This window comes from Acanthochromis polyacanthus, chromosome 1 (genome assembly GCF_021347895.1).
Source record: "Acanthochromis polyacanthus isolate Apoly-LR-REF ecotype Palm Island chromosome 1, KAUST_Apoly_ChrSc, whole genome shotgun sequence".
NCBI lineage: Eukaryota > Metazoa > Chordata > Actinopteri > Pomacentridae > Acanthochromis > Acanthochromis polyacanthus.
Window position 1 is genome coordinate 68626071 of NC_067113.1, and position 20310 is coordinate 68646380.

Sequence of the window (20310 nt, forward strand, 5' to 3'; positions counted from 1 at the left end):
CGTTATCCCCAGTATGGGTCAACAGTTCTCCACTCCAACTGTACACAGCTTGAGCGAAGCTCTGCCTCCCCTTCCTGAGGCATCGAACGGTTTGCCAGAACTTCCCCGAGGCTGACCGAAAGTCCTTCTCCATGGCCAACCGGTACCTGTCAGCTGCTTCGGGAGACCCCCGAGCCAACAAGGCTCGAAAAGTCTCCTTTTTCAGCCTGATGGCCTCCCTCACCACTGGTGTCCACCAGCGGGTCCTTGGATTGCCGCCACGACAGGCACCAGTGACCTTCAGACCACAGCTCCTAGCAGCTGCTTCTGCAATGAACCAGGCCCCCAACAGAACTTCAGCCGGACTCACTGCAGGACCAGAGTCCGGGTGGAGATGACCATAGGCCTGCTGAAAGCCCGTTTCCAGCGCCTACGTCTCCTCAGGGTGACCCCTGAGAGAAGCAGCCTGTGATATTACAGTGGCATGTGCTGTTCTTCATAATATTACCACTATTAGAGGAGAGCAACACCCTGCCCTACAAACTGAAGACCCAGATGATGACCCCATCCACCTGCAGCTATCCAGGACAGCAGAGCAGTCAGAGACACTGTATGCAATAATCACTTTAGAGTTTAAGTCACCATCATCACCACCACAGCAAATAAAGACATGATACACAATTCATTTGGTCTTCTTTATTTCCTACAAATAAAAGATAGTTCAGTTCATGTTCCAATAGTGAACATAATTCACCTGTGACCATCACCCACCTCTAACTTGTGCTCCAGTATTTCAATTTCCAGATCTGCCCTCCTAATCTGTTTTTTTTTATTTTTCTCAGCAAATGCAGTTTGTAAATCCGTTTTACTGATAACTGGGAATACATAGAGGACATTAAATTATACAGTTGCACATGAATTCCACAGAATGAACCTCTGGTGTTTCCTGAACATCCATCTCACTGTGTCAGTCTGTGCAGTGGAAGTTGAGGGACCATCCTGCTGCTGTCCAGCCATGCTCTGTTAAAAAGGATGAGAATGTGCAATACTTCAGTGTAGGCTAAATGCCACACTTTATATTCCACCCAAAATGTGAATGGGAAGAGAACTATCAGTAACATACCTCTATATGCCTTTCTGGATCCCCCTCTGTAAAGGCAGCAGACACAGTTTCAGCCTCTTCATCCTAGATCAGTGACATGTTTCAGTAAACTTAAACTACCATTTGGATAACTCTGTTGCCTACTTACAGTTACAAGGTCTGTTGTGGTATGAAGGGGCCAAAAGACAAAAAAATACAGAAAAGAGAGCTAAATAATCATGTGTATATATATATATATATATATATATATATATATGTATATATATATATATATGGCATGCCGTTTAGGAAATTATATATTGAATGAAAGTCGATATATATTGAATGAAAGTTGATATATATATAATGAAAGTCGATATATATATAATGAAAGTTGATATATATATAATGAAAGCTGATATATATATAATGAAAGTTGATATATATATAATGAAAGCTGATATATATATAATGAAAGTCGATATATATTGATTGAAAGTCGGAATATATGGAATGAAAGTCGGAATATAGAATGTTCAGACTTTCATTCCATCTATTCAAAGTTTCATTCCATATATTCAGACTTTTTCCTACTGAGCCCTGGAAGGACATGGCAAACAAAAACAGGAACCTTATTGGACATTTGCTCTTCAGATGAGCTCTTCTGTGATTATCTATCTGTCTTCATGGTTGTCACAGGGAACAGTGACTACGTTTGAGAAAACAGGTAATTTTTAGAGATGTTTTGATTCTGAACACTGAACGTGTTAGCATTAGCTTAGCTACTTAGCTTCGACTACATTTGCATCCCTACATAGCTTAAAGGTTAAACACATGCACCATATGTTGATGATAATGATAATATCTATGTTTATCTTTATAGCTGGTCTTAAGGCTAATTACGAGGCAGAGGTCAGCTGCTGCCTGGACACATCCATGATCACGCCACTGGTGGGACACAATTGTATTGGATTTCAGCTGAAGGCTGCTGTTCTGTCCAAACTGAGACATTTTTATTGTGACATACCCTCCACTGTTGTTAGCTTTTGATTCAAAAAATTTTTTTGAGATGAGGAAATCACTATTGCATGTTTCTAGTTAAATACCCTACTTTTATGATATATCACTAAAGCATGCACTTTTTATATTTTCCATCAATTTCACCCAAAAGTTGAATAACTATTTGTGAGCAGTGTATGTAGACACATAATAGAAGCATATTTCAATCATATGTCTGCTGCAGTAGTGCAGTTTATCTACCTAGATTGGTGTAACAGTAAAAAAAACAACAATATATGCTACTGATGTTTCTGACTAAAATCTGCTTGAAAAGCACAACTGCTTATCTGTCAAAATGTGTGTAACAAAAGTGTGCACTGAACACCGAATAAAGTCTCCGTAGATTATAGACAAAATTTGCATCTCTCATCACAAATTTCTGTTTATTCACCCAAAGTGCATGGGTAAAATACAAAACAGGTGAAGTACTAAAAAAGATTTATTTTCTAGAAAAGCCAATAGTCAACAATGCAGTTTAATTCTGGGACAGTTGCTCCAGCACCGACACCATGCGTCCCATCAGTGCAACCAAGGTTTTCATTCATCTTCTGGATGTTCTGGAGAATGGCAGAGGTCACGTCTTGGTGTCTTCCGATCTGTTCCAAGAACCGTTCCTCTGACCTCTCCAGATACTGCAGAGGATCCACAGCAGCTTCCTGGTTCCCTTTTCCTGCATAAAAGCACCAAAAAGTACTAGTTGTCAGTAATTATTTTCTATTTTCATAAACACAGTTAACTTAAAGTAAATGTTCTATTTTGTGATTTTAGGATGGGTCAAAAGATAACATACTGATCATGTTGATGTCTGCATAGTCTAAACAGATCTTACTTGATTTGGTCTGAAGAGAGGAGGACAGCGTGGAGGAGCTGCAGGACGGAACCAGTAAGCTGCAGACTAGTGCTCCTGGTAACTGGACCTCATCATCCAAGGCCGACAACTAAATAAAATGAACAAGACATGCTGTTGATAGCATCTGTAATACAAATGATTTTATCCATTAACTGATTTATTGCTTTGTCCATACAATGTTAGAAAGTGTTACAAATAATACCTGTAATCATTTCCAACAGTGATAAATGCCTTGTTTTATTTTACAACAAAAAACACCAAAAGCATCTGTGTATAAGAAATCAGTGCATTGGGTTTCCACATCTGCAAAGTGGAAAATCACACATCAGAATTTTACCTTGAAATTATGAAAATAGCTGCAGATTACCAGTACTCTTTACTTCATTGTGTTAACTTGATCATTTGAATCAGTTTTTTAGACTTGTATTACTGATACGAAACATAATCAACACATAAATTAAAATGTGTTCGCAAAGAGTTCACTGGTTCTTCAAGGAAAATTTCAATGATAACCATATAGTTCAGTAATATGAATAATGGGTCATTGTGTAACAGCGTGGGAGGTTCTGAATACAGGTCTGGTAATGAAATATTGCTGCTGCTTTCCTCCGGTTTTATAAGGAGTTGTTTCATAGCTTGTTAGCTTACCAGCGGCTACCTGGCTGGCAAACAATAGTTCAACGCCAACCTCTAATCAGTGATCCGGTGTCCGGACCGCGTTAGCTGGCGGAACGTTCATAATACTGATGTGGGACTGTTGTAGCTAGCATATTCATAGTAGGATAACAGCAGGATGTTGGAGAAATAAAACTTACCATTATCAGGATCGCTGGTCTGCATGGCAGACTCTTAGCCCGTTAAAGTACGGCGGCCCGCGGGCGGGCCGTTTTTTTATCGGTATACGCTTTTTTGAAATAGAAGGACACTGCAAACACGATTATACAAACACTATACACACATAGAAAGCTGAGATTCTCATGAATCCGCCGGTATAAACCACTTTCAGATGTGATTACCACAGCGGGTAATATAAACACATTTATCCAACAAACAACAAGTCATGTAAACGTGCACAGCTCACCTGTCGACGCAGTTTGGACGCTCGTTTCTGGTCATAAAAGAAGATAATCCACAAAAACTGGCCAGAACCCAAGCTTAGCCATCCAGAGGAAACAATCCAGTATAATACTTTGGCCAAAACATGTCTCGAAATAGGTAAAAAATCCAGAAAACGATCGGCTCCGTGCGCGTGCACGCGGCGCGTGGTGGCGCTGTGCGTTTCATATTCACTGCATCTTTCTATTATAACTTTATCATACACGGTCCTATTTTCTTTGTTCTTTGTTCCATTCAAAATGGATACTGAACGCTTCTCGACCGCTTCAAACCGGACTTCAACCAATCAGGTGACTCGTTTCCGCCTACTTCGGCGATTTAGCCAACCATGGCCGCGTCTGACAGATATCGATTACATCACTTGATTGACTTGTTTCTCAGCAAATCACGCCGGAGGAACCGTTAGATTGACAGGCCTGGTAGCCAATGAGCTTGCTGAATGGCTTGAATATAAATCCCGCCTCTGCCAGCGGCTTTATATGATATTTCATTCGTGAGCTCCGGGCTCCACCTGCTGTTTCTCTGTATTCCTCTCAATCTGTGTGTGTGATCGACACTGAAGCCTATCTGAAGTGATTTTTTGAGTTCTTTATGAGTTTTTGGAATGAAAATAATGTGAAAATGAAGTGAAAATAAATTTATATCATTCTGTAAAGAGTGTGCACAGTGTATAAAGATTGCATCCAACATTGACAGGGGCGGAGCATATCAGTACAAATACATGTGTGAAACACTCATTTCTTGTAGTATTGCTCTGAAATTTTGACCTGAACTATGTAAGACCCCAGGCTTTTGCAATATTGTGTTTTCAAGCTCTTACAGTGCTGCCACACTGATTTTCAGGTGTTTTATTAGGGAAAAAATGTAGGCGAGAAAAAAATTCATCCTAATTCAGTGTGTGCCAACATGAAATACTCTGTGCCAGTAGCACCTAGAGTAATTCTGACTGCACTGGGTGAAAATTCAGGTTGTCAGCTTTCAAATGAGACCCCAACCATGCATGTACTCCAAACAGTTCAAGAACAGCATTCAATTTACTTTCTGTAAATCTCAGTAGAAATTTCGGGCGGAAATTGCCCAAACCTTAAAGGGCTCGCACTGCTTGAATGTCTGTGTATTTCAGGCCGATTTCAAAATAAAACTCAATAAAATTCTCGTCCGGGTGAGTGTCCTCCATTGTCGCTTCGCCATACGGACATGTCCCTTCCGGGGCTCGGTAGGAAAAAATATATAATATAAAAATATATAATGAAAGTTGATATATATTGAATGAAAGTACAAATATATATATAATGAAAGTCGATATATATTGAATGAAAATCGGAATATATTGAATGAAAATCTGAACATTATATATATATATATATATATATATATATATATATATATATATATATATATATATATCGACTTTCATTATATATATATATACTTTCATTATATATATCGACTTTCATTATATATATATCAACTTTCATTCAATATATATCAAGTTTCATTATATATATATCGACTTTCATTCAATATATAATTTCCTAAACGGCATGCCATACATATATATATATATATATATATATATATATATATATATATATTTATTTATTTATTTATTTATCCATGACCTTTTATGCCACCAATTTACAGGCACCTGCTTTCTTTCTGTTGGCTGGGCAGAAGTCTATGTTAGTTTAAATAGGCTTAATTATTTAACAGAACATGATATGGATGCAGACATTTAGGCTATGTGTGGATAAAACAACTGCACAGTCAAACAGCCACTTAATATTTAGGCTACTTTACAATGTAAAACATGATCAACATGAAGTACCTCCATGAAATAATGCCGAGGTCTGACCTGTTTGAACAATGTTTTTATATTTCATCTTAAACTGCTGCCACGTGTGCTTCTCCCCCTCGGGATTTCCCCTAAATGAAATAACTTAATATTCTACCATTCAGACAGTTTTTCCCTATAATATTATTACGATTACAAAGAACTAAATTTAAACTTATGCATTGATCCGGGCAGCAGTGTTCTCCCCGCCGTCTCCCTCTCTTTTGCAGCTGCAGCGGTGTTGCACTTCTTTCTTAAACGTGTTCAAACTCGCCATATGAGCGCGTTAAAAATTTCCAGTTCAAAAACGCAAACTTTCGCTTCCCCGTTGCCATGGTGACTCGTCGAATCGGGGCTCCATTGATGCTGTCTTTTCAGAGTTGTGGTGCACGCGCTTAACTCCAAGTGAAATTAGTCCGAGTTGATTAAACCAACTCAAATCTGCCATTGTGAAACAGAAAACTCAGAGTTTCTATCTCAGAGTAGATCAACTCAGAGTTGAGGATTAAACTCAGAGTTTCTTGAACCTGCTTCGTGAAACAGGCCCCTGGACTCTGAGATGTTATTATCCACAATAATACTCACGCAAATGTCACTGCTGACCTTTTTTCTTGGAAACCCATTTTATTCATAGCATGAATTATTCATTCAACAGTACTTTCATGATGACACCACTCAATTACTAAGGCAACAGACCTTTTACCAATAACACACTCAGAGCTACAGTAGATGTAGAAACCTTTGAGTCTGTCTCACTGTTCACTTTCTTCTCTTCTGTTTCCAACATTTCAACAGGATAAGAGTCAAACAGGAGGAGACTGTGGTGCTGAAGGGACTGCTCCACCTTTTATTTCATTAACCACGCCTGACGTACGTCAGCGGAGTTACTGCATTCGCTTCGGTATCTGGCTGGGTAAGTATGTATGTGGGTATGTATGCATGTGTGTGTATGTCCGGTCAGATATCTCTGCAAGTGCTGAAGTCAGGATAATCAAACTTGGCACTGAAGATCAGTCTAAGATCCCCTGCTAAGTTGTGGAGTTACAGGTCAGCAGATCAAGTAGGAAGGGATATACGTAGGATGATCAAAATTGATACAGAGTATCATGCATGGGCGTGGTTCTGCCATCTACTGAGGGCTCGTCTAGTTTCCTTTTCATTGGGCTTCACAGCACACACTGCAGGATTCAACCTTGGCAGTATCTAAATACACACACCTCTGCACCTCAGTGAAGAATCGATACTGGAGGTAAACAACCCCTGACAAATGTACTTTCCTTTTATCTCTCCCTGGGTTTTCACACATGTTGCTGTACTTATTTGGAAAGATTTCCCAGAAAGACTAATTTCCTTTGCTCATGCCGGCCTTTAAAAGATGCTCTTTAGCAAGCTTCCCGTAAAAAAAATGCAGAACATCCCCCACAGTCTGTGTCCTTTACAAAAATATTTTTGAAATTTTATGGAAAGGTAGTATGTAAGACTTAAGCAGTTTGAAGTCGTCTTCCAAGGTTACAGTCTTTCCCTCATTTTGACCGGCTGCATTCCTTGATTTCAACCGGGCCCTGCTGGAGTTGATGCAGTCCACCGTACAGACCACCGATCCTGATCCTGGTTAGTTTTATTTCTCAAACACCCTGCTGTTAGCCTACTATGACAATATTGCAGCAACATTTCATTACAAGACCTGCATGCAAAACCTCCCATGTACACAACGGCCCATTTAAATCATATTTCCAAACTATAAGGTAATCATTTAAATTTCCCATGAAGAACCGATAAACTGTTTAACATTAACATTAATGCAAGTCTAAAACTGATTCAAATGATCAAATTAACACAATTAAGTATTTTTTTTCATAATTTCAAGGTAAAATGCTGATTGTTCTGTGATTTTCCAGCTTTGCAGATGTGGAAATTCAATGCATTCATTTCGTATACACAGATTTCTTTGGTGGTTTTTAGTTGTTACTCAAATAAAACAAGGCATTTAAGCACTGCTGGAAATTATTGAAGGTATTTTTTGAAACACTATAACATTGTGTGGACAAATTAAGAATTAATCAATTAATGGAGAAAATGGTTTTGAATTACAGATGCTATCAACAGCATGTCTTGTTCATTTTATTTAGTTGTCGGCCGAGGATGATGAGGTCCAGTTACCAGGATGACTACTCTGCAGCTCACTGGTCTGCCCTGCAGCTCCTTCTCTCATCAGACCAAATCAAGTAAGATCTGATTAGACTGTGCAGACATCAACATGATAAATACATTATCTTTTGGCTAATCCTAAAATCACAAAATAAAACATTTATTTTAACTGTGTTCATGAATATAGAAAATAATTACTGACAACTGTGACCTTTTGGGGTGCTTTTATGCAGGAAAAGGGATGCAGGATGCTGCTGTGGATCTGCTGCAGTATCTGGAGAGGTCAGAGGAACGGTTCTTGGAACAGATCAGAAGACACCAAGACCCAACCTCTGCCATGCTCCAGAACATCCAGAGGATGGATGAAAACCTTGGTTGGACTGATGGGACGCATGGTGTCGGTGCTGGAGCGACTGTCCCAGAAATAAACTGCATTGTTGACTACTTCTGCCTTTTTTAGAAAAAAAACATTTTTGCAAATTACTTTCCTTAAGTTCACTTTTATTTTACTCTTGCACTTTGGGTGAATAAAAATATATTTGTGATGAAAGATGCAAGTTTTGTCTATAATCTCCTCCTGAGACCCGGCCCATTCATTTATGTCAATTATAATGGACATTTTGTTCACCTCTATCTTCCTTAAGTATTTGGAGTTACCCTATCAAGCCCTATAGTATTCTGTAGAGGACATCCTGGGGTTTCCAGTGATGTGTCATCTGATGGGTTTGCATGGTGGGAACTTTGTTTTTTTTTTTCTCTATCAAGATGGCCTCCACACCAAGAAGCACATTTTATGGAAAGAGGAGAGGTAAGTCAAAAATTCTTTATTTATTGCTATTTTTTACCAAGATTATTATATATATTCTTGTTCATTAACATGTAAATAACAATATTTTTACATCTGAAAACAGTTTCATTTTTTATGTTTTGAAATGACAGTAATTAAATGAATATCAACTGTAGTGGGCACCAGGACTACTTTAAAGTATTTAATGACTGCACATTGTCGTAGAAGAAAGAAGTGAAGCAGAGAGGATTCTGTACTGGATAGTAGAGGGAGATTCAGATTTGGAGCTTTCAGATGAGGAAAAGGATGAGGAGGATGAATATCAGCCTGTGATAGGAGAAGATGACGATGAAGAAGGAGAGGAAGAAGATGTAAAAGAATCTGATGAGTCAGAGGCAGAGAGGGAGCAGGAAAGTCGTCGTGCTCTGTGGGCCAGGACTAACTTCTATGTTTTATTTTGTTTCAGGCCAATGTATTACATGTTATTATTGTGTTAGATTATTGTAATTGTACTATGTGTAAATGCTGTTAAATGTATCCAAGTTAACTAGAAATACGCTACTAAAGCTGGACAGTAGGAAGTCATCGCAAATCCATGACACATTGAAATTACTGTATTAAAGCAAACTGATGTGAAAAATGAACTGTTACTCCTTTTATTAACTTGAATTTATTTGTGTTATTTTTCCATCTATCATAACAGATTCACACCTGTGCTACCTGGGCTTCCTGCCTATCAAGATGACCCTAAAATCTGTGAATACTGGAGTTCAATCCAAAACTTTTAACAGTACATCGATGACAAAACCTTTGAGGATCTAGCAACTTTTACAAATCAAAGAGAGCTGGGAACTAGAGGAGTGTCACTGAATACCACTGCCCAAGAAATAAGATTTTCTTCAGCATATTAGTACACATAGCCTGCCTTGGCTATCCCAGAGTCAAAATGTTTTGGGCTAAAAACCAAAAGTTCCCGTTATTAGCAGGAGAATGGCAAGGGATAGGTTCTATAAGCTGAGAAGCTTACTCAAGATTGTCAATGACCTGGATGTAACTGAAGAGGCAAAGGAGTCAGACATTCTTTGGAGAGTCAGACCATGGCTTGTGAGGCAAGGTTGTCTTCGCCTTCCGAGGTCTGACAAGGTGTGCATTGATGAGCAAATCATCTCGTTCACAGGCCGCTGTCCAGTCAGGCAGTATGTGGCAGGAAAGCCAAACCCTACTAGCCTAAAGGTTTTTTGCTTGCCTCGTCAAATGGAATTGTCCTAGATTTTGAGGTCTATCAGGGCAAGAATACATTCAGGGGCCAAAGACTGGGAGTTGGAGCTGCAGCGGTCTTGCGAATGGTTGAGTCAGTTCCTACAGGAACTTATGTGTTCTTTGACTGCTATTTCACAACGATCGATCTCATTGGTGCTTTGCTCTCAAAGGGTCTTCCAGCAACTGGAACCATTATGAAGAACAGGGTTTCAAAGCAATGCCAGCTGCCAACAGATAAGCAGCTGAGTAAAGACGGGAGAGGGGCTTCAGTGATGTTGGTCCAGAGGGGACAAAATGGTTTGATAATAAACCAGTTCTGATGGCCTCCACTGTCTATGGAAACGATCCAGAGGACATCTGTAGCAGATGGTCCAACAAAGACAAAGGACATGTCCAGGTGAGACGGCCAGCAGTAATCAGAGAATATAATGACAACATGGGTGGTGTAGACCTCTGTGACCGAATGCTGAGCTTCTACCGCATGTCAACCAGGACCAAGAAGTGGACATCACATATGATGACACATTTCTTTGATGTTGCCATCACAAATGCTTGGATCCAGTACAAGTCTGACAGTAAAGCACTAAATCGTCCAGCAAAGAACACACAGCAGTACCTGGACTTCAAATTGCACCTGGCCGAAGAGCTGCTGGATAGTCCTTCATTTGATGACAGCAGTGAAGACAGTGAGGAAGATTATCAGCCACCAACCAAAACAAGAATCCCACAACCAGAGCCATCTGTATGCAAACTAGGAGCCAGGCACATGCCAGAGATGATGGACATCAAACATGCAGGGACAAGGGCTACAATGGCAAGACATACACCAGGTGCACCAAATGCAAGATGCTCCTGTGCGTAACCAAAAGGAAAACATGCTTTCAGGATTATCACAGCTATGTTCTATGTCTTATAGCTCAATGTTGAACTGAACTAAACTGTTTTACATTACATTGCAACATAATATTGCATAATTGTCCTTGCAAGCAACAAATAACAAAAGAGTGATACAGGTTTTTTTTTTTGTTCAAAATGAATTTGTTCGTGGGTGAATATCACTCTAAAGATATAATCTTGTACCTTTTTTCTCGTTTTCTAAATTCAGTTCCATTTTTACACGGATGTCGTCCTGTTGTCCTGTAGAGTGGACATGCTGTGAAATTAAAATAAAAAATATATTTAAAAAAATAAAATTGTACTGTGTTTTTTTTGGGCCCAATTAGATAGAAAATCAGACAAAAACAGAAATTGTAAGACACTTTTTTCTTCAATTCTCAGGAGGATCTACAGAGACTTTATTCAGTGTTCAGTGCACACTTCTGTTACACACATTTTGACAGATAATCAGTTGTGCTTTTCAAGCAGATTTCAGTCTGAAACATATCAGCAACATGTTGTGTTTTTATTGTCACAACAAGCTAGATAGACAAACTGCACTACTGCAGCAGATACAGTGCCTTGTGAAAGTATTTGGCCCCCTTGAACGTTTCAACCTTTCGCCACATTTCAGACTTCAAACATAAAAGATATAAAATTTTAATTTTTTTGTCAAGAATCAACAACAATTGGGACACAATCGTGAATTGGAACGAAATTTATTGGATATTTTATACTTTTTTAACAAATAAAAAACTGAAAAGTGGGGTGTGCAATATTATTCGGCCCCTTTACTTTCAGTGCAGCAAACTCACTCCAGAAGTTCAGTGAGGATCTCTGAATGATCCAATGTTGTCCTAAATGACTGATGATGATAAATAGAATCCACCTGTGTGTAATCAAGTCTCCGTATAAATGCACCTGCTCTGTGATAGTCTCAGGGTTCTGTTTAAAGTGCAGAGAGCATCATGAAGACCAAGGAACACACCAGGCAGGTCCGAGATACTGTTGTGGAGAAGTTTAAAGCTGGATTTGGATACAAAAAGATTTCCCAAGCTTTAAACATCTCAAGGAGCACTGTGCAAGCAATCATATTGAAATGGAAGGAGTATCAGACCACTGCAAATCTACCAAGACCCGGCCGTCCCTCTAAACTTTCACCTGGAACAAGGAGAAGACTGATCAGAGATGCAGCCAAGAGGCCCATGATCACTCTGGATGAACTGCAGAGATCTACAGCTGAGGTGGGAGAGTCTGTCCATAGGACAACAATCAGTCGTACACTGCACAAATCTGGCCTTTATGGAAGAGTGGCAAGAAGAAAGCCATTTCTCAAAGCTATCCATAAAAAGTCTCGTTTGAAGTTTGCCACAAGCCACCTGGGAGACACACCAAACATGTGGAAGAAGGTGCTCTGGTTAGATGAAACCAAAATCGAACTTTTTGGCCACAATGCAAAACGATATGTTTGGCGTAAAAGCAACACAGCTCATCACCCTGAACACACCATCCCCACTGTCAAACATGGTGGTGGCAGCCTCATGGTTTGGGCCTGCTTTTCTTCAGCAGGGACAGGGAAGATGGTTCAAATTGATGGGAAGATGAATGGAGCCAAATACAGGAGCATTCTGGAAGAAAACCTGTTGGAGTCTGCAAAAGACCTGAGACTGGGACGGAGAATTATCTTCCAACAGGACAATGATCCAAAACATAAAGCCAAATCTACAATGGAATGGTTCACAAATAAACGTATCCAGGTGTTAGAATGGCCAAGTCAAAGTCCAGACCTGAATCCAATGGAGAATCTGTGGGCAGAGCTGAAGACTGCTGTTCACAAACGCTCTCCATCCAACCTCACTGAGCTCGAGCTGTTTTGCAAGGAAGAATGGGCAAGAATTTCAGTCTCTGGATGTGCAAAACTGATAGAGACATACCCCAAGCGACTTGCAGCTGTAATTGCAGCAAAAGTTGGCGCTACAAAGTATTAATGCAAGGGGGCCGAATAATATTGCACGCCCCACTTTTCAGGTTTTTATTTGTTAAAAAAGTTTAAAATATCCAATAAATTTCATTCCACTTCACGATTGTGTCCCAATTGTTGTTGATTCTTGACAAAAAATTAAAATTTTATGTCTTTATGTTTGAAGCCTGAAATGTGGCCAAAGGTTGAAAAGTTCAAGGGGGCTGAATACTTTCACAAGGCACTGTATATTATTGAAATGAGCTTACATGACGTGTCTACATACACTCACAAAAAGTTATTCATCTTTCAGGTTAAATGTACGGAAAATGTCAAAAGTTCATAATGTATCATGAAAGTCGTGCTTTTAAATAGAAGCATGCAATAGCAATTTCCTCATCTCAAACAATTTATTGAAACAAAAGCTAACAACAGTGGAGGGTATACCACAATAAATATGTCAGTGTCTCATGACAGTTTGGACAGAACAGCAGCCTTCAGCCAGGGGTGGACTGGCCATCTGGCATATGGGGCATTGTCCCGGTGGGCCGGTGTCTAGTTGGGGTTGGTCAGCAGGTTCCCCTGGACCTCTAATCAGTAAATTGTAACGGGATTTTAAATTTCTATTTTTCCAGCACAGCTTTCCATTGTTTACGGCGTTGATTATCTTTCTTTTCCTTTTTTTTTAGGGCGTTGGTTATCAGCTCAGAAAACACACAGACCAATTACATACGAGTTCAGACGCCAAACCACAGAAGTTTCTGCATTGACTGAATTTCATATGAAGACCACAGAGCTACACTGCAAAAACTCAAAATGTTACATCGTCTATTTGTCTCATTTTTAGTGAAAATGTCTCATCCCACTTGATTTAAGATAAATTCACTTAACAAGTGACATTTAAGCAAGATGCAGCGACTTGTTTAAAGACAATGGCCATGTTTACATGAAGTTTTTTAATTCGGAATTAACTCATTCGGAATTAAAGTTTTGTGCTTCGCGTTTACATGGAAATATTAATTCCAAATTAAGGTTTACATGAACCACACATTTATTCCCCTTCAATAATTCCCCTTTTAACGCTTGGGCATTGGAAAGGATTCTGATTGGACAGGGATGGCATTTCTTTTCCGCAACAACATGGAAGAACAACTAATAAGCACGCTTTTCGCTTTGCTTTTTATTGTCGTTTTGAAACAGCAACTCGACAATGGCATACTACTTCTGTTGAAGTTGCAAGAATGTGCTCGTGCCAGTAAGTTCGCAGAACGTGTACGTTGCTACGTCATCGCTATGTGAGGAGCCAAGCATGCGCAGAATGACCTGAATTAACTAAAGCGGAATTAACTGTATACATGAATAGAATGTACACAGGAATTAGTTTATTCGGAATTAACATCAGAATAAACCAGGTTGTTTATTTGGAATAAAGTTTATTCGAAATTAATTTTTTAATTCAGAATTAAGTGTTTACAAAGAGATTTTAAAGCGGAATTAACTATAATTCCAAATTAAAGAGGAATTAAAGGTCTCATGTAAACGTGGCCTATGCATCTTAAATATCTTGTTAAGTCAAACAATCTTGAAATTATCTTGTTTTGAGTTGAATTTTACAAGAAAACTCAAAATAAGTTTAACCCTCATGTTGTCCTGCAAGTCAAAATTGAAAATATGGAAAAAATAATAATATTTTCACAGTAAAATTTCTGATGTCCACATTTTCGACATTTTTGGGAAATTTTTGAAAATTTTTTGGTGGAAAAAAGAAATGTTAAAAATGTTGCTTAATAACAGCGAAATTTGTTGGATTTTGGTAGTTTTTTATGTGACTGTTCTTAAAGAAAATATTAGAAGTTTTACTGATATATATATAATCAATTATTCAATTATTGGAATTTTCTTCCTGAAGGATTTGCAAATTTTCAGAAATTTGGGGAATTTTTTTGCTGATTTTTTGGATTTGTTTCAAACAAGGAAACAGTATTTTTATTGCCGCTAAATGAGGACAACAGGAAGGTTAAAACATCTCAAATTAGGAGGTTACATGAAATCCAAAATCTGGTTATGACTGAAAAATTGCTATTTTTTTTTATCATGTCTGACTCATTTTAAGACACCTAAGTTTGACAATCTAGCTTAAAATATAGCTTAAAATAGGTTTTCCCAGCTAATTTTAAGATCTCAGTATTCTAAATATCGTATCTTATTTCAAGAAATCTTACCAAGCCATTTTTCACTTGTTCTATTGGCAGATTTTTTTTTTCACTTATTTCAAGGTAAAAAATTCCTTGAAATAAGTTATTTTTTTCTTGTGTTAGGAGGGGCATTTTTTCCAGTGTAATGGTCTTTTCCTCAGTCTGCTGCTGTTTGGATTTGGCGTCTATATTTACCGTTTTCAAAACACTAAACACTACTACTACTACTACTACTACTCACTCGGCTGTTGAAAAATGGTGGTTCTGTGTTTTCATCGTTGATCATCGGTCACCGAGTATGACATACTCGTTTCTCAACTCTGGCCCAGCAACGAGTTGGTGCCTAAAAAGCTCCAGTTTTTGGAGCCTGGAGCCGGAGCTCAGCTTATGGAAAGACAAAAAAACACTGCAGCTCTATCGAAAAGGGGGTAGTCAGAACTCTATCTAAACTGCTAAACTATAGTGGACTGACAACAACACAGAGTAGGAATTTTGCACTGAAAAGACAGTAACAAAGTGTAACACTGATCTCAATATTTATAGACCACCTCCCTCGTATTGTGTTTTTCTCCTCTATGCTGCTAAAACTCCTCTGACCCAGTGGTTCATGGACTCAGGACCTCTGGCATGTCCTGTAGCACCGGGATGAAGGCAGTGAATTCTGTGGGTCCTGTGGGTTGCAGGGTCGGACCTACCTAGATCAGGCTTATCATGGTACATCCCACATGTACCCAGGTGAAGTGAATCATACCGAGCATGCTCAGTAAGATTTGGATCTGGGGACTGTGGAACCTGGGTCAACACCTTAGCTCTGTTGTGTTCCCTTGACCACTCCTGAGCAGTTTTTGTGGTGTGTCGAGTTGCATTGTCCTGCTGAGGGTGGTGAGTGGTATCAAGGACTGCTGTTGCCATGAGGAGTGGAGGGTTGGGGGGTTGCTTGACCTGCAGTGTTCAGGTACCCACCTGAACAGTAAGCAGGACTACAGAGTGAGACAGATGAAGCCTCCAGGGACATGTCAAACATCCATATGAATGTTAGGACTCAACATTTCCCAGCAGTTATAATGCATTAAAACAGGATGGTTGATATTACTCACTTCACCTGTCAGTGGTCAGAAAGTTGTGGCTGACTGGTGTATGTTTTCATGTGATTTATGTATACATAGGTCCGTAATGTATCTGAGAGGTCTAGAATGAATTATGACTTCAGTCCCTCATACTTCTCTGCAGGTCACACATATTTGACACACAATTCAAATTCCCAAACCACTTTTAGGTCACAGAAATCCCCAAGAGGGCTGCTAGAGCCACATCTGCAATAATATTTATTCAGTCATTTCATTTACATCATTACTCATGATAGAGATTCTTCAAAATGATGTCTTTGGTTGAGAAGTAATAACTTGCTGCTCATCATGCAGAAATGGCCCTTCAGTGTCATTGTCCACCGTTGCTCTGATAAGGAGGCGAACAACAGAGATGGAAAGCAGCTCTGTTGTAATCGCTTCACACACACAGACTAGTCTAGCACTATATGTCTAACATCCCAACATGAGGAAATAACAGTTCAGGCAGTAAGGATACCATCCAGCAGAATTTACTGTGACTGTGGGTGAATATGAAGTTTGATTCAGATTTTGATGTCTTTCCAGTGTATAGATTTACAAAATCAACATGGTAGTGAAACTGGGCCAGCAAAGCACAGCCATCATTTTGGAATCTTTAATGCTGTCCAGTAATGCACTGAAACTACAGCTGTAATGAATATTTATCTATTATTTTCTGCACATTTATGTGACACCCTCTACATTCTGCATTGTTCCACCACCATCATGGAACTGTACTAAAGCACAGGGTTATGCATATCACAAGGTTATGAGATCCCTGACTGAGAAAAAGAGTAAGGTGGCTGAGGTTAGAAGAAGCGTTTAGTCATGCTCACTAAAGAGCTTGTCTTGTCTAAAGCTGGAACAGGAGCTCAGGACCTGCTATCCCTGGAAGCTTCTCCTGTCTCACTCTGTAGTCCTGCTTACTGGGATGAAGTAAAGGGATTCAAAAGCAGAGTTACAAGGAAAGGCTTCTGTTCAGAAATGTGAAAACCTCTGCACATCCACTGCAGCGAGCTCTGATCCTCACTGCAGTGGATCAGCGAGGATCCACTGCGGCGTTTTAACCACCAGAGGGGGCATGTGGGAAACATTGATCCCACACACTTGACAGCAATTGAAACTGACCTTGTCTCTATACGCCAATCAGCCTCAGCATTATAGCCACTGACAGGTGAAGTGAATAACATCCATCATCTAGCTATAGTGTAATGTCCTGCTGAGAAATCTTGAGTCCTGACATTCATGTGGATGCTTGACATGTACCACCCACCTGAACACTGCAGGTCAAGCAACCCCTCATCCTTCATGGTAACAGCAGTCCTTGATACCAGTTGCAACCCTCAGCTGGACAATGCACCCCGACACACCACAAAAACTACTCAGGCACAGGAACATGACAAAGCTAAGCTGTTCACCCGGGTTCTACACTCCACAGATCCAAATCTTACTGAGCACCTGTGGGATGTGTCAGGATAAGTATGATCTAGGTAGAACCCACCCTGCAACCCACACGACCCACAGAATTCACTGCCACCATCCCGGTGCTACAGGACATCCCAGAGGTTCTGAGTCCATGCCTCACTGGGTCAGAGGAGTTTTAGCAGCATAGAGGAGACCAACACAGTATTAGGCAGGTGGTCATAATGTTGTAATGTAATGTAATATCCCTGTAAAAACAATGAATTATTGAGGAAAAATTACCAAAGTGCTAAAATTCAGTGTCATCTATGTTTAAATTCATTTTTGCAATTATAGCCAAACAAATCATTATGAGATTAAAGGAACTGTACTCGACTCATTTTATTACATTTATCAGACTTTCCTTTTTGATAAAGAACTTCTCAGGTGATCCTGAATCTTCTTTTAGTTCTGCTGCTGTAGATCCTGGCTGGTGGGGACTTTTTATCAACTGTCTCTATTATTCTCATCTCTATACCAACTTGTGTGAAACCTGGAATTCAGGGCACATGGCTGTTCCTGGTGGAAAATAACAACCAAACACAAGTATGAGTAATTTATTTTTGAAAGGGATGTGTTAAGGTGAAACATATCTGAAACAAATACTGCAACAATATTACTTATTATTGCGGATTCCTCTCCTCTCCGTGAGTTAATTTGGTATCAGGAAAAAGACATTTACAAAGATCACACTGACTGCACAGTCATATGGAATCATGGAAATAAAACTGAATCCACTTTCACTCTTCTTTCTGACTTAAGCATTGCATTATTCAGACTTGCAGTTAAAGGGTCTATCTATATCTTTACAGACAAAATGACCTTTCTTTTTCACTGCTACATTACAATAAAGACATGGTGTGAGTAAACCCCCTCTTTGTGTTTGTCCTGCACAGAAATGTACTCATCATTAGCTTTCTTCCAGATTCTGTAAATCCTGAACTGAACCTGAGAGGTTTCGATTTATAACAGCCTGAAGTGGAGTGCACTTCTATGATGTAATCACTTGTCGTTTTCAAATAATGCTCAGTATTTCTCTCCACTCCAGCTTATGTCCATTTGAGTCCTGTTAACTTCAGCTTTTGGCAGTACAATAGGTGCTGTGAGTGGATTGATAAAAGTTCCATCTCACCGTGAAAGAAGTGTCACCACTGCTGCTGAGGTTACATCCAAGCGCTCTGTTCACTAAACACGTGTTGAATGATAAAGTGTCGTCAGCTTTTGGAAGTGTTCGATACAATGCTAACAGTCACTCAGTACTTGAAATAGACTGTTACACTTTGTGCTTATCCTACAGGGTATTTCTCTTCCTTTTAATGCAGAAGCAGACTTCCCAAAGCTGAAGCCTAAAGCTGCACATGCTTTAAGAAAGACACACAGAGGTTAACATAGTGATAGAGAGAAATACACATTTTTGATTTTGATGAGTGAAAATAGTCAAACTAAATGAGTTAAGACATAAACTGGCTGATTCTGTATAGTAGTGCTATAGTAGTGATTCTGTATCGGTTGATGTGGCTCTGCTGGCAGTCAATTGTCACAGTATTATTTGTAATTTGTAAAAAAAGAATGTGACCCAGGCACTCCCTGTAGAGGCATCGAGGGACAACTCTCAGGTGGGTGAACCCTCTGGAGAAAATGTTTAAACAGGTCTTGTGGGTTGACAGTGTCAGAGATGGCAATCAGAAGTTGTTCTACAGGGATAGAGGATAGTGGGAAGCCAGACAGGAGGCACTGAAGGCAGGCATCAGCTGAGAGATCCCAGAGGGTCGACGCTCTGCTGCTGAGAATGGGAAAGCATGAAGTCAAGATCAGGATTGAGCCATGATGTGAAATATGATTTGAGGGGTAAAGGGAAAAAGGCACAAAGGTTTATGCCAATGAGACAGATACTGCTATTGGCTTTATACATGCGCTTATAGTAAAACAAGACAAAACATGTTTAAAACGCATAGTGATCATATATATATATATATTACATTTCTGTGCATGTTGTCTCAATATATAGCCCACATACTTTCAGTAGACATTTGGGATGATTGCATTCTCTGTAAAGCATCATTAAGATCATTTCAGCTCATTTAAATATATGAATTCTACTAGTTTCTGGTCAACTGAACCTAATTGAAATGTTTTTTGGGGGTTTTCAGACCACTGTAGAAACTAAAAACATCTAACCGTATGTTTTTATATTATAACCTTGACTCTCTGAGTGAAGAGACTATCTCTCCACCCAGTTACATATTTCATATGTACGGGGTAATTCTTAGGAGACCCTGTGAGGAGGCAGTGCAGCCCAAGCAACATGTCTGTGATCAACGCACTGTCTGCAAATGTACACTTCATTACATACCAATCAGGTGGAGGTCCTGGACAATGCAGAGGGATTTTCAGGCAGTAGGCTGCTTTAAGGACCCCTGGGTCTTAGTAGTCTCTACCTCCTAATTCAACGCCTAATGAACGCCTTAGCAGCACCACAGCAATACGCTGGTATTGATATTGCAGCCACAGGAGCCAGAGAGACAAAAGAATAGATCTAATGAAATCTTAACTGGGAAACAGCAATCCAGGTAGGCTGTCATGCAAACGGCACACAGA

The 20310-nt window shown here is 39.5% G+C and overlaps 1 protein-coding gene and 2 long non-coding RNA genes across 4 annotated transcripts in view; all 3 read right to left on the minus strand.

The window, feature by feature from the left end:
• Window positions 1-660: 660 nt before the first annotated feature.
• LOC127535881 (uncharacterized) lies at window positions 661-1260 on the minus strand. The gene is made up of 2 exons (XR_007944762.1): window positions 1103-1260; window positions 661-999 (listed from the first exon to the last, which is right to left on the minus strand). It is a non-coding gene; the product is annotated as an uncharacterized LOC127535881 (long non-coding RNA).
• A 1215-nt stretch (window positions 1261-2475) lies between these two features.
• On the minus strand, window positions 2476-5335 carry LOC127535854 (uncharacterized). Of its 2 annotated transcripts, XR_007944730.1 has the most exons (3): window positions 3785-5335; window positions 2949-3057; window positions 2476-2789 (listed from the first exon to the last, which is right to left on the minus strand). It is a non-coding gene; the product is annotated as an uncharacterized LOC127535854 (long non-coding RNA). The 2 variants fall into 2 exon arrangements; XR_007944729.1 differs by lacking the exon at window positions 3785-5335 and having other exon boundaries at window positions 2949-3655.
• Window positions 5336-18255: 12920 nt separating this feature from the next.
• The window catches only part of LOC110967754 (protein bicaudal D homolog 1-like), a 63042-nt gene continuing 60987 nt past the window's right edge, over window positions 18256-20310 (minus strand). The window contains 1 exon segment of the mRNA XM_051954700.1: window positions 18256-19495. The gene's annotated coding sequence lies outside the window, so the exon portion shown is untranslated.